A 13,194-nucleotide genomic window follows, 5' to 3' on the forward strand; every position below is an offset into this window, starting at 1 on the left:
GGCCGTCTCTCTCTTGTTTACCTTTCGCTGCGTGGCCACACTAGGTGTAGGTACAGATGGCAAATGTTTGCTCAAAACCAGGCTTTCCTGCCTCACCTTTTATCCGCCCGTTTTTCTGCCTTGTTAATTAAAAAAAGCCTCATTTTACTTAGAATGGAATGCTTATTTTTGTGTGTGTTATTCCCTAGACAAGAGTCTACATTATTGGGCTTGAAATTAAACTAGCTGAGAGAGTCAAGTGTTACAGTTCCCTTTTGTTTCTCTGAAGGTACCAGCATAGCATCTCCCTTCCCCCAACTTTCTCTTTAATCCGTGAAGGAAGAGGTTATCCTCCACCTAGAATTCAGTGCTGTCCTTGGAAACTTCCGAGACGATGGAAGTGTTCTGTATGTTCTCTCACGTGGTAGCCACTAGCCACGTGTGGCTATGAGCACTTGAAATGTGGCCTGTGTGGCTGAGGAATGGAACTTTAAATTTTATTGAAATTAATTCAAATGTGTGTCATCACAAGCGGCTAATGGCTACCATGTTGGACCACCACTCTTTGATCTGCCTGGGCTTATCTGTGGCAGGTCTGAAATTCCTGGCAGTTTCTGTAGTCTCCCAAGCAGCTTTTTTCTCTGACAGAGAAGGTAAACTGATTTCTCCATCACATTCGGCAAGCCGTGATTAGGAAGGTAAGTTTTCCGAGGGAAAAAGATGTTACTTTCTAAATCCAAATGTAAATGACTTGGATTATCCGTGTCACTGAGCACTTCATTCATGCAGTTAATTGAGAATTGACAGTGTCCTTTTCCCTCAATTACTTCCTGATAGTTCCATGTGTTACAATGGGAGGAACATGGAGCTGTTTTTAAATAGCTATGTTAATGTCCTCATTAATTTTACCTTTTCCTACCAATTAGCAAATATTAACTCCTGTGGCAGAACTAAGTTGGCTTCCCTCACGAAGCCATATTCATCCTGAACACCCTTATCGCCCGAGCGTGGTGTAGCTCAGCTTTTCGCCTTCGGTTTTGTGGTCTGCTGCTCCAGCAGAGGTGCTGGTTTTCAGGGGGGTCTTTGCACTGGGTTATTCACAGTGTAGCAGTGTGGCGTCACCAACGCCAATTCAGGATGAGAAGACCCGGGGTCAACTTGCATGGCCCCCACTCACAAGTCCCATTCTCTATTACACATGGCACAGCCCAGTGGAGACCAACCCAGGTGCCCACGGGGGCCGTGCAGGCATCATACATGGGTGCTAGTGCTGGTTGGACAGCACCTGCCCCATCTTATCCAGATAATTGTAAAACAGAGTCTGAAAATCTCAGCTGCATGGGAAAGTCACAGATTTTAAAGTGTTAGTCATGAATCAAGAATTTTTTAAAACTCCAAGAATTTTGCAGCTCATACCCACAGTCTCCCCAGTTGCTGCCAGTTTGTCATCTTCGACTTAACTCTCTCCTCTGTCCACAAGACAGTGAAGAAAGGCATCTGTATCCCCTTAATTTCACAAGGTAGTTGTGAGAATCAGTTGAACTAATGAAGGACCAAACCCTTTGAAGTCTCTATAGGGCTATATAAACATAGATGGTGTTATTGAGAGAACGTTTAAATATTTTATTTCTCTAAATCCAGACTTCTTGATCACCCATTGTCGGGTGTCAGAATCATTGCTGGCATTCTCCTTTTAAGAGATGCTTAGGAAAGAGAAGCGTGGTGTGCAGGATGATACACAGGAACCATCGTGACCTAATTTTTCACCTTTTCGTTTTGCTCCCTGGCTCTTTAAACAGGATTATTTTCATCTGCTAGAGGGCACAGAGGACACCTACATTTTTATTGTCATTAGTAATTCCGTCATTAGGTTGGTTAAAAGTTGAATCAGTTACAGGTATTGTTTCGTTCTGAATAAATGTGTAACCTTAACTCTCACTCATGCGGCATTGTTCACGGTGGTTATAGACTGAGACGTGGAACTTGAGAACGGGTACCGCCAGCTACAGAGCACATTTACACGCAAGTTCTTACGTTCAAATGCCTGAAAACAAGGATGAAGCTTAACTGTTCTGGAGTGATTTCATAATTCCGAGTTAAATGGTACCTGAATTACTATTGACCTTCAGTTTGAAACAGTTTACTTTTATAACAAGTTTGCATGTCTGGCTCTTACTGAGTTTTGACAAGTTGGAAGGAACTTATTTTGATTAACAAAGTATGTGTGTGTGTATATGTGTGTGTGTGTGTGTGTGTGTGTGTGTGTGTGTTCTCCCCTCTTCACTGATATTCTGAATGATTGGGTAAATTTTTCTCAAAGTTTTACATCCGGGTTTAGCACATGGCTACTAGATGGAAAAAATCCAGCCAGTTATTTGTTTTTATAAATAAAGTTTTATTGGAACACAGTCCATCATTGCTTCTGTGCTCTGGTGGCAGGGTTAGGCAGTGGTGACAGAGACCAGATGGCCCTCAGCCTAAAATATTTACTGTCCAGATATTTAGAGAAAAAGTTGGCCGACAGCTGGTCTAGATTTTAGAAATATGTCTTTTAAGAGGTTGTATTTTTATGAATTCTGGGAAAATTGTGGACTAACAAATTATTCTCGCCCCAATCCACCCTTAAAAATGCAGTTGTCAGCTCTGTCGGCTGTGGTGTATTTCTGTGATCTTAAGAAGTTGCTTATCAGGATGCAATGACCCTGGTTTCATGGTAACTAAACCTGCATCAGCTTCCTGCTAATGTACTGCTAGTCATTTTGTTCAGTAGACTGAGTAGCTTTCAGTGTTTCTATGGGAAGGACACTGCTCATTAACGGATATGTTCAGCCTTCAGTTTAGCTAAAATCTGAATGCTTTCTCAACCTGAAACAGTGGGCATTATTCTAAATGTTAAGTAATATAGCTCTCCACAAAGACAGAGTGCTTCCCAGTCGTTACAAGCTGTGCGACATCGTCATTCCTCACCGAAACGCTGTGAAGTAGGTTCTTCGTGTTGCCATCCAGATTTCATCACTGAAGCGGGAAAGGGTGACTTGCTGAAGGTCACATAATAACAAAGCCCACTGGCAATTCGTGTCATCTCGTGAGTCATGTTGGCGCTGGGAATGCAGCTGGCACCAGTGGGACTCACACCCAGGGGCTAGCCAGTCCTCCTAACCGGTTTCTCCCCGGCAGAACCGATGATTTCATTAGCGAGGTAAGTGAACGGGTGATCCAGTAATTAATTCGCCGTTGTCTAGACTTAGGACCCCAATGAAATCAGATGGTGGGGAAGGCTTGCTGAGTCTTCAGGTGCCCCCTCCAACCGATTCTCATCACCCAACGTTTTTTCTTTTAATTCTGCCTGACCATTTATGAAGTACATTCACATTGATTTACTCTCTGGACCCTCACGGCCCCGCCTCGTGTGGCAACCTTATTCCACGTTACACTTGAGGAGGGAGCGCGGTGTCAGAGCCCCGTCTCCCTTGCGTGGCTCCCAACTCCTAAGCCTGTGTTCTCGCTGCGGAATGACCTGACTGCTGTGCGCCCAGGACGGGGACACAGGGTCCCTGCCTTCGGGAGCCTTCCAGTCTCTTGGGGTATGTGCCACGTACGTAAAGCTGATAACCGTCGCTCAGGGTTTCAGACGTGCTGTGAGATGGAGGCTTTGAGTTCAGAGGAGAAAGAATCACCGTGGACAGAAATAGGGGCGGAGATGTGATGCTCAGAAAGGGAAGTAGGGTTTGGCTGAGCTGGGAGGGAAGTATGCACGGGAGGGAGTGGCGTGACCCGTATCACACACATGCACGCACACGCACGCATGCGCACACGCACACAGACACGCACACGCGCCTGAGAAGCCACTGAGAGACTGAGTCAGTAGACAGCAGAGCTGGCTGGAGATGGGTGTGGTGCAGTAGAGGAGAGGGTGAAAAGATGCTCCAGTGGAGGACCTTTCTCACCTACAGAGAATGATGGAAACAATGTTTAGAGAAGATTTATAGTCTCTCTCATTGTCGTGAGGGAAACAGGAAGCAGGAATGTGGAGAGACAAACAGGAAATGAATGAGTCCAAAGGTGGAAGAAAGACCGCCGTAAAAATATGTGTCACCAGAAACCAGACCGGCTGTTGGTTCCTCTGGCCTCATGTTATTATAGAGTAATCTGGAAAGGTCATTGAAAAATCTGTATTTTAATACTCTCTGCCTTTAAAGCACCTGCTAAAAAAAGTATCTATATTCTGTATGAATACAGAGTAGCCTCGTGGATTTGAGATTCCACAAAGCTGCCACCTAACAAATTAAGGTGTGAATGAGTGGCCATATCTTCATACTGTAGCTCCGGGAAGCAACTGCAGGCCGGTTTGTGTCCAAATGTCACCGTGCCCCAGTCACACAGTCCCTACTAACATGCACAGTGCGTGCCAGAGCATCCTGGTGCCCCAGGGCTGGCAGGATTCCAGCCATCCTCTCCCTAGTCCTGCCTTTCTCCAGCATCCTCTAGCCCCACCTTAAACCCCACCATGCTGCTCAAAGAAATTTCCCCAGTTCCCAGTCTTACAGATGCACTTTTCTGAAACTTGGATTTCACTGAGGAAGATCCCTCACGGTTCTCCCGCAGGTTTTGTAAACCATCAGTCTGTCCAGGATGAAACTGTGCCTCCAGCAGGTCTTCTGCTCTGGGTCCTTCCCACCTCACAGTGGTTCTTGGACCTGCCGGACCAGAGTGAACTTGGATGAAAATGGGGAAAGGATGTGTTGGTCAGTGTGGGCTGGTTGATGAAAACCCTCCGTGTATTTCACCATTTAAAAATACGGTTAAAAAAATATATCTCACTGACTGCCCTCTCAGCCGCATTCTGTTGGGAGGCTGAGAGCAGAGCTGGGAGATGGCATCTCTGGACCAAGTTGCTTGGAAGACTCTGGGGAGGGTCTGTCATAAGTGGGACCAGCCAGTCAGCAGGCTGACGAGCCCAGAGGTTGGGCATAAACTGGGAGGGGAGGGGGGCACAGCTAAGCGTTCAGCTTCTGAGCCCATGTGGAGAATGGTTCCCTCCTCGCAGGTCCCAGAACTTGAAAATTGATGAAAGTGTAAGACGTAACCAGTTCCTTGGGGTCCAGATAGCAGCAGTTCTCAGCATATAGGAGGACAGGAAACTCGGCAAGAAAATAAAGATGTATGTGTGTGTTTAAAAAAAAAAAAAAAAGTCCTTATCCTGATTCTTCAAATCTGGAGACAGTCCGGCTGCTCTGTCGTGCATTCTGGGGGTGCTCACTCGGCCACCTCCTTCCAGATGTTTGAGCACTGTCACCTCACTCCGTTGTCTCTCGTAGGATCTTATGTTTAGAACTAAACTACGTACTAAGTTGTTTTTATCTACAGAGGCGCGGTGGACACTTGTGAACTCATCCTCGGAGTTCTCGTGGCCAAGTTACTCCCCCTGAGAGGCATCTGCTCTCTGTGCTCTCTACCCGCGGTTTCTGTGATCGTCTAGACATTCTAGCTGTTTCTCAGTATCTCCAAGTCTTGCAGTTATTTGTCAGTTTAATAGTAAAAGAGCTCTCGTAAAAGAGGATAGCGATATTAAACCCATGTAAATACGGCAAGGGGTGTAGGATAGAAATGGAGGATAGAATGACAGTGACCGACTAAGCTGGCCTCTGGCTGGGAGACATTTGACTGATTTGGAGGGAGGACATATACTGAAATATACTGAAATAATGAAGTCACTAAATGCAGCCATTTATAGTCATTATTTCCTGCCAAAAACCCTTATTTAAACGAGCAGCGTATATTAGCAAACATATTTATTCCCTCAGCCCCAGCGTCCCATCTGGGTCATCAAGGACTGCAGAGCCCCGTGTGGAAGTCCAGGAAAGCATTTCCTGAAAAGAGTGACTCACGGTGGGCTTGGGTGGGGCCACCTGTGCTCTGACATCCCAGAGGCGAGGAGATGGGGTTCTGGCTCAGGTGTGATGGGGAAAGACTTCAGGCCGAGGTGCTATCTGCCTGCTCCGGTGGCTGTGCAGCCCTTTAGCAGGTGGAGAGGGTGTTGGGGAGAGTTTCCAAGCAGGAGAGGCGCCGGGACCAGAAGGATGAGGGTTGGTGGATGAGGGTGGCAACTGCCAGCCGTCTAGTTGTGTGTGGGGTGTGGCGTGGAGTGGAGGATTGAAATCCGAGATGGAGGGAGGGAATTGGACTCAATGAGCTAGGTCTTGAGTGGCCAGCTGAAGACTGAGAGCCACAGTGGAGCCTTAGAGGAGATTGTTTAGACTTTCAGCCGGCCATCTTTCAGTACCTGCTGTGGGTTGGGAGCTCTGCCCGGTACCGAGATAGAAAGTTCTCCCCACCTGTGAGCTGCTGTCGACAGTGTGGCAGAGGAGCAGTGGTTTGAAACACAGTGAGATGAGTACAGTGTGGATGATGCTCCTGGCGGTTTGCCGGCCCAGAGGAGGGAGAGGTGGAGCTGGGGGCTGGGAAGGGCTTCGGAGAAGGAGTGGCCTGGGAGCCGGGACTTTGCACAAAGGAGGGATCTGCTCTCTCTAGCTGTATATTTATTTTCTTTTATTCTGCTCATCCGCAGACCTTTAAAAAGACTGTTATTCTCATTTTACTTCATTCACAATATGAAACGGTTAACTTTCGAAATTCAGTAGTGTGACCCACTCCGTGATCTTTTCCCACTAATAAAATGGAGTTTTCAGATGGGTCTCATTCCTTTGGTTTCATTATTCCCAGAGGTCTTGCATTCTGGAGCAGATGGGTGGTGGGCCCTGATCCAAACCTCAGGGAAAATAGAGGTTTTATAGATATATCTTGGGCACTGAACTGTTTCTGATCCAGAAAGGACCAACTTGCTAACTTACTCATCCTCTAAGATGGTGGTTGTTAAATGAGCTTGCATCGGAAGCATCAGATGAGCTCGGCCTGCACCCTCGAGGCTCCCGTAGACCTGGACAGGGTCTGAAGGGTTCCTAGGAAGTGCTGACGCTGTTGGTCCAGGGGCCACACTTTGGGAACCCCTGCTCTATCTAAGCCATGCAGCCACTGGGAAAAGGCACTGCTGTATTCTTGGTGGAATGTTCCTTTACATGGCCCTTTCTTAAGGACTTCCCCAGTGGGCTGTCTCCCTAGCCAGTCATAGCAGGAACAAGGGTGCAGGCACACGGTGCCCTCCAAGGGAGAAAAGATGGCTCTCCAGACTCCCCAGGAGCCCTCCAGGTTATCCTCGTGGGAATTCAAACTCCTGCAGAGCCTGTGCCAATTGCAGAGATGCTGGGACAGGTGAAGTGGGATTCTAGACTCTTTTTTCTTTAATTAATTTTTTTATCTTCGGATGCATTGGGTCTTTGTTGCTGCGCACAGGCTTTCTCTAGTTGTGGCGAGCAGGGGCTACTCTTCGTTGAGGAGCACGGGCTTCTCATGGCGGCAGCTTCTCTTGTTGCGGAGCATGGGCTCTAGGTGGGTGGGCTCAGTAGTTGTGGCTCACGGGCTCCAGAGCTCAGGCTCAGTAGTTGTGGTGCACTGGCTGAGTTGCTCCGCAGCATGTGGGGTCTTCCCAGGCCGGGGCTCAAACCCGTGTCCCCTGCCTTGGCAGGCGGATTCTTAACCTCTGCGCCACCAGGAAAGCCCTGGGATTCTAGACTCTTGACTTTCCTCCTCCCTGTCTGTGAGGGCTCACCCATTCTCAGGACCAAAACTCGATCTCAAACACTGACATCGCCTGCGAAGAGTAGCAGATTTGTTCTTGTCCGGCGTCAGTCCGTGGCCCCCCATTGTCGCTGTCAGGAATCAAGATTCAGCCTGGTCTCCCTTCTCTCCTTCTGTGAGAGGCCCCTCTTGTAGTCTGGAAATGGGGTGGAGGGGATGAGGGCCCACGGGAAATGGGCAGACACCCAGAGATCCCCCAGCTCAACGGGTGCTCCCGTGCTTCGAGCTCACACCCATTGGGATGATTAATTGATGTCCTCCACTCTGCTGGACAATTAAGAAAAGCAGAAGAAGGAGGGAAAAGTCTTCAGTTGGACCTAATTTGGCACCATATTGTTTTCTGTTAATCTATTTTGTTTTCTGTCCGTCTGTCCCCAGGGACGGGTGCCTTGCTGCTTGCTGAAGCACGCATAACTAATGTCCTCGTTAAGGGCTGATCTGTTTATCAGGACCCTGCGAGGAAGCCAGCCTGCCAGACCTAGGTGCAAGCGGGGGGCTGTTACCTCCCTCTGGGCCTTAGCCCCACCTCATTAAGCGGGTCCGGGCTATTGATTGGGAGCCTGTGTTTGGAAGAGTCTTACTTACTCCATGCATTATCTTGACAGATTGATCAGACCTGACTGAGAACCTCTTAAAGGAACGAACAGCTGTAATGGGAAAGTTGGACTCTGTCATCCGTTAGGATGATTCTGGGAGCAGGGAGAACAAGTCTGACATCTTGGAGCAATTGTATTTACAATTAACATGGCTGAAAACGATTGCCTCTATTGATCCCCCCTTCCTGCAATTACAGCCCCATTGTTTACATTCCAGCACTTCAGTTATAAAAAGGAAATTCAATAATTATTGCATTATTTAAAGTTAAAGTGCCACAGAGTTTGCTGGCTACGCTTGCTGGTTGATTTAACGTTCAGTAAAATCCATGCTGAGCTCTCCATCTTGAGGCCGAACAATATCGGCTTTTAATGAGGCTTAAAAAGGGGGGGAAGGAGAGCAAAACCTGGTGTACAGGGTGTTTGTCTGGCTTATTTATGGGGGGGGGAGTGGAAACCTGAAAGCAGGGCGGAGAAACTAGCCGTGTCATCTTTCGCAAAACTGTGTCCCGTCTCACCACGTGGCCGTCCACTCTGCCGCCAGCCGTCTCCTGGTCTCTCAGCTCCACTTCCTCAAAGCAGCATTTTTCTCTTTCCTGTCTCGGTCCCTTGTCCCCCTCCCACAAGTGTAACTTACCTTCCTCAACCTTCAACAAAATCCACATAATTTAAGGAGAAAGGGTGAAATGTCTTAGCAGCCAGAATGAGCGACATCAAAGGCATTTGTTTAGAGGGAATTTTTCTCTCGTGCCTCGTCACTTTCCCATTTTCTGTTTCAAGGGAAAAAATGAAATAAAAATTAAGCCCCCGGGCTTCCCTGGTGGCACAGTGGTTGAGAGTCCGCCGGCCGATGCAGGGGACGCGGGTTCGTGCCCCGGTCTGGAAGGATCCCACATGCCGCGGAGCGGCTGGGCCCGTGAGCCATGGCCGCTGAGCCTGCGCGTCCGGAGCCCGTGCTCCGCAACGGGAGAGGCCACAACAGTGAGAGGCCCGCGTACCACAAAAAAAAAAAAAAAATTAAGCCCCTCTTATGAGGAAGAAATCAGCCCTGTGCGTGCTCACTGCCCCCTGCCCATCTCATGCTGGCGGCCCGTGTTCTTCTCTCATAATGAAGGTGATGAGGGTATTTGTCAGCAGGTCGTGGGAGCTCAAGAGAAGCCTCCAGGTTTGAGCACCAAATTCATGCTCTCAGCAGCAGCAGCTAGGAAGTTCAAGAGCGTGGGAGGAATTTTAAAGACCGTTTTATTTTTCTCATATTTGGTGGAAGCTCTCCCATGGGCTCGGTTCCAGCAAGACATCTGGACAGGTGCACTCAGCAGGATGCAGGGCTCGCGAGGAAGAAGTGATGCCTCACGCCTCGCCATCAGGAGTCACGCTTTCAGCCACAGCCCCACGAAATTGTAGACTGCAGGTGCGAAAGGGGAGAGGAAGATGAATAGAGCCAGTTCCGACTTTATGAAGTATCTGGAGCAGGCCAGTAGCAGGCAGCTGCTTCCGAGTGACTTTCTCATTGAAGGGGTAAATTCTGGTGTGCAGGCATCGCGTGATTTATCAAGTGCAGTTTGCTAGAATCTGAAATACTCTTTGGGAAAAGGCGGGCCGTTCGGAAATGTTAGGCCTTGGAAATGTTCCTTTTTACAGGGGAGTGTCTCCGTGTATTCTGACTTAGGTCTCTGTTCTGTGGCAGTTGCTGTCCAAAGCAACTGTTCTCAGAGGGTGATCCCAGACCAGGAGCGTCAGCATCCCGCCAGGAAGATTGTTAGAAGTGCAAATTCTCCATCCTTACCCCAGACCCGGTGAATCAGAAACCCCTGGGGTGGGCCCGAAACTCTGCGGCATGACGCACCCCCCCAGGTGCTTCTGATGCACGCTCCAGTTAGAGGACCGCTGGGCTGGAACACGTCTGCATCATTAACCACCAAGCCCACGGTGGTGTACCTGCCAATCAGAGGTGAGGAAGCGAAATCTGGTCTCAAGGTAAAGAGATGATGCCCGTGCCAGCTATTCAGGTCGCCCTTCACACCTTCTGAGCGGTCTTCACATTTGTTTGCTCATGTGGTTTTTAAAACTGCATCCAAGGAAGACAGGGCAAGTATAAACATCTATATTTTACAGATGAAGTAATGCACCTGTTTTGACCACCAGACAAGTATGTTTTTCCTGCTGTGTTGACTGTCATGGGGTTGGAGATACAAATAAGCAAATCCTTCAGAGCGGATTTGGGGAATCAGCGCCATGTCTGCAGCCTTTTCAGCAAAGTTCTCCTTGCCTGGTTCTCACCTGGGATGTTGGCAGATGTGATAAAAGAGCGAGGGTTCTGATTTTCATTATGTATTGACACCTCATGGGCAGAGAGATCCAGAGAGAGCAGATGGGGTTCTGTGGCAAGGACATGGACCTGGGGTGTGATCCTGGCTCTGCCTGCACCAGCTGCACGACTTGGGCAAGGGACTTAAAATAAAAATTAAGCACCTCTTGTAAGGAAGAAGGCGGGCCCGTGTGTGTGCAGTTTCCCCTCTATTTTATCATTTCTGTACATCGCAGTTTCTTTATTGTCAACAAGGGGTTCTTCTTTGGCCCTGGGGGGTGGTGTGGGGTGGTGGTTCCCAGGGAGGGGGCAGGATAGTTTGGGCATAAGGAGGGAAGTGTCAGATTGGTACATTCAGTAGACATTCATTTCTATTCCTAATCCCCAAAGCTTAACTAGTTTGAAAGATAACGGCAGTAATAATAATGGTCTCGTTGATTATGAAGGCACACCGTACATCGGGCACTGTATTGAACACTTTGTACGAGTTATCCCACTGACCTCTCCCAGTGGTGCTATGAGGGGGTTCTGTTATTGTTCCAACATTGCAGATGAGGCACCTGAGGCCCGCCCCGTGTGTGTAATTTGCTGAAGGTAGCACAGAGGGAGGGTTTTCCCTGGCCTGCCCTAATCCAGAGTTCGCCTTAAACCACCGTTATGACAACAGTGTGACATGGAGCTGAATGAGGACCAGCTTGAGTAGCATATATATGGCAGCCTTCGTTGTGTGTGGGGACTTACACCTGTGAGAGCCGGAAAGGAGCGTGAGGGAAGAAGCACATCTTAATGAACTCACTGTTGCCAGTGCCCTGAGTGAAGGGCTGATCTTCAGATCCAGGGAGCTGTGGGTAGTTCCTGGAGGATTAGTCAGTTTGATGTTAGCCTTGTGGGACCCGCTTGATTGTCTTCCCCACCACATACCTCCGTTGCTTCCAAGTTTACGTAGATGCTCATTTGACTGTCGTGGAAACTAGCCCTTATTTGGCTTGAGACCTCAGGCTCCGATGGGCCCTTTCCTTAGGGAGGACTCCTATACCCCTTATCAGCTTCCTCTCTATGTATAGTTATGCCACACTCCTTTCTGGAGGTTTCCCAACAGAGGGAAATGACATCTGTTAGGGATGGCATCAACATTCTGCAAGAGTCCATGCTTGGACTTTTCTAGAAAAGATTTCAAAGCCAAGGCCGCTACAACCTATAGATTGCAGATTTATGTTTTTTTTTTTCCTAGAATTTACTATACTTCTCTCAAGAAACATTCATCTTGAGACTTTTGAATGAGGAAATATCACTCATGCCAGCGAAGAGATGCAGGGTTAGAAAGTCTTGACTGTGGCCTTGGAGCTCGGGTGCTGAGAGCGAACAGTCATGGCTTGTTCCAGGGCGTGAGGAGACTGGCCTAGAAACCAGAAAATAGGTCAGAGCAACGCAAATGGATTGATCTAAGGGAATATTTTTACTTCCTTTCACGTTCTCTTGTAAATGGTGGTTGGGGCTTATATCTTACGCCGTCTGCTGGGCTCCTGCCGTGAAATAGGGCTAAATTAACAGGTGCCGAGGATGAGGGCATGAGTGGGTGAAAAGCCAACATGAAACAGAGAATACATATATATTTAGGTTGACCTTCCAGAAGCTTTCCTAAGAATGCGACATTAAATTTGGAACTGTAACACAACCCCTGATTAAAAAAATTAACCACCCCCGTTCTGGATTGCATTACACCTGAAACAATTTCTTTTTTAGGCATTCAAAGTGAATACCCGGGTCTGGGGAGTCTCGTGTTCCAGCACCCCATGGTCACTGCAGTGTAGCTGGACAGCTGTGGACCTGGCCTCCAGCCCTGGGTTCCAGTCGCATTTCTTCCATGCTCTGTGGGACCTTGGGGGCGAGGAGTCACATGACTTCTTGGAGCTCTGGGTTTCTCCAAGGACAGGAGCCAAACGCTGCCCACGTCAGGGTGTCACGAGAAAATCAAAAGTGTGAAGGTGCTTCCTCAGCAGTAAATGCCGTGCACGGGTGTGATGGTGAATTAACACCTGCTTACTCCTTCCTTATTTCATCTTACTGGGTAATTAGCAGATTCACTCTGGACCCTCATCTTCCTGTTTCTTCTCACTGGAAGTGTTGGTGAGACTTTCATAGTCCTACCCCAAGCCCCGGGCTTGCTGTGGTTACGTTTTTTCCCTCCAGAGGCCTGACGCACCAGCGACCTGTTCCACTGGGGACCTCTGTTTTATGGATCGGGAGGCTCTTCTACCTGCCCGTGCCGGGCTGCACTTCCGAGCACCACAGGTGTGTCAGGGGCCTTTTTGGACGCCCGCCGTGGGGCTTCTTCTCTGTGATGCAGGAGGTGTCTGGTCTGCCGCTTGCCCGGAGGGATGCCTGGGGGCTGCTTTACCCCATCAGGGAGCTTCAGCGTTTGCTGTCCTCCAAGTACAGTTGCGTTGTACCCATGGGAGAATGTGGTGAGCGGGGTGGGCGTTCGTGTGTTCATTGTAACAGTTATTATTCCCCGAGGAACCTTCATTTGTGAATCGTGTGTTTTCATTTGTGAGTGTGGGTGTGTGTGTGTCAGAGTGTACTTTGTCCATTTCTCCTTTAAAGGGGAGGCTTTGACAG

General features: G+C 48.6%; 1 protein-coding gene across 10 annotated transcripts in view; it reads left to right on the forward strand.

The window, feature by feature from the left end:
• The window catches only part of ZFHX3 (zinc finger homeobox 3), a 256,795-nt gene that overhangs the window by 131,970 nt on the left and 111,631 nt on the right, over window positions 1-13,194 (forward strand). The window lies entirely within an intron of this gene.

This window comes from Pseudorca crassidens, chromosome 20, assembly GCF_039906515.1.
Source record: "Pseudorca crassidens isolate mPseCra1 chromosome 20, mPseCra1.hap1, whole genome shotgun sequence".
Classification (NCBI taxonomy): domain Eukaryota; kingdom Metazoa; phylum Chordata; class Mammalia; order Artiodactyla; family Delphinidae; genus Pseudorca; species Pseudorca crassidens.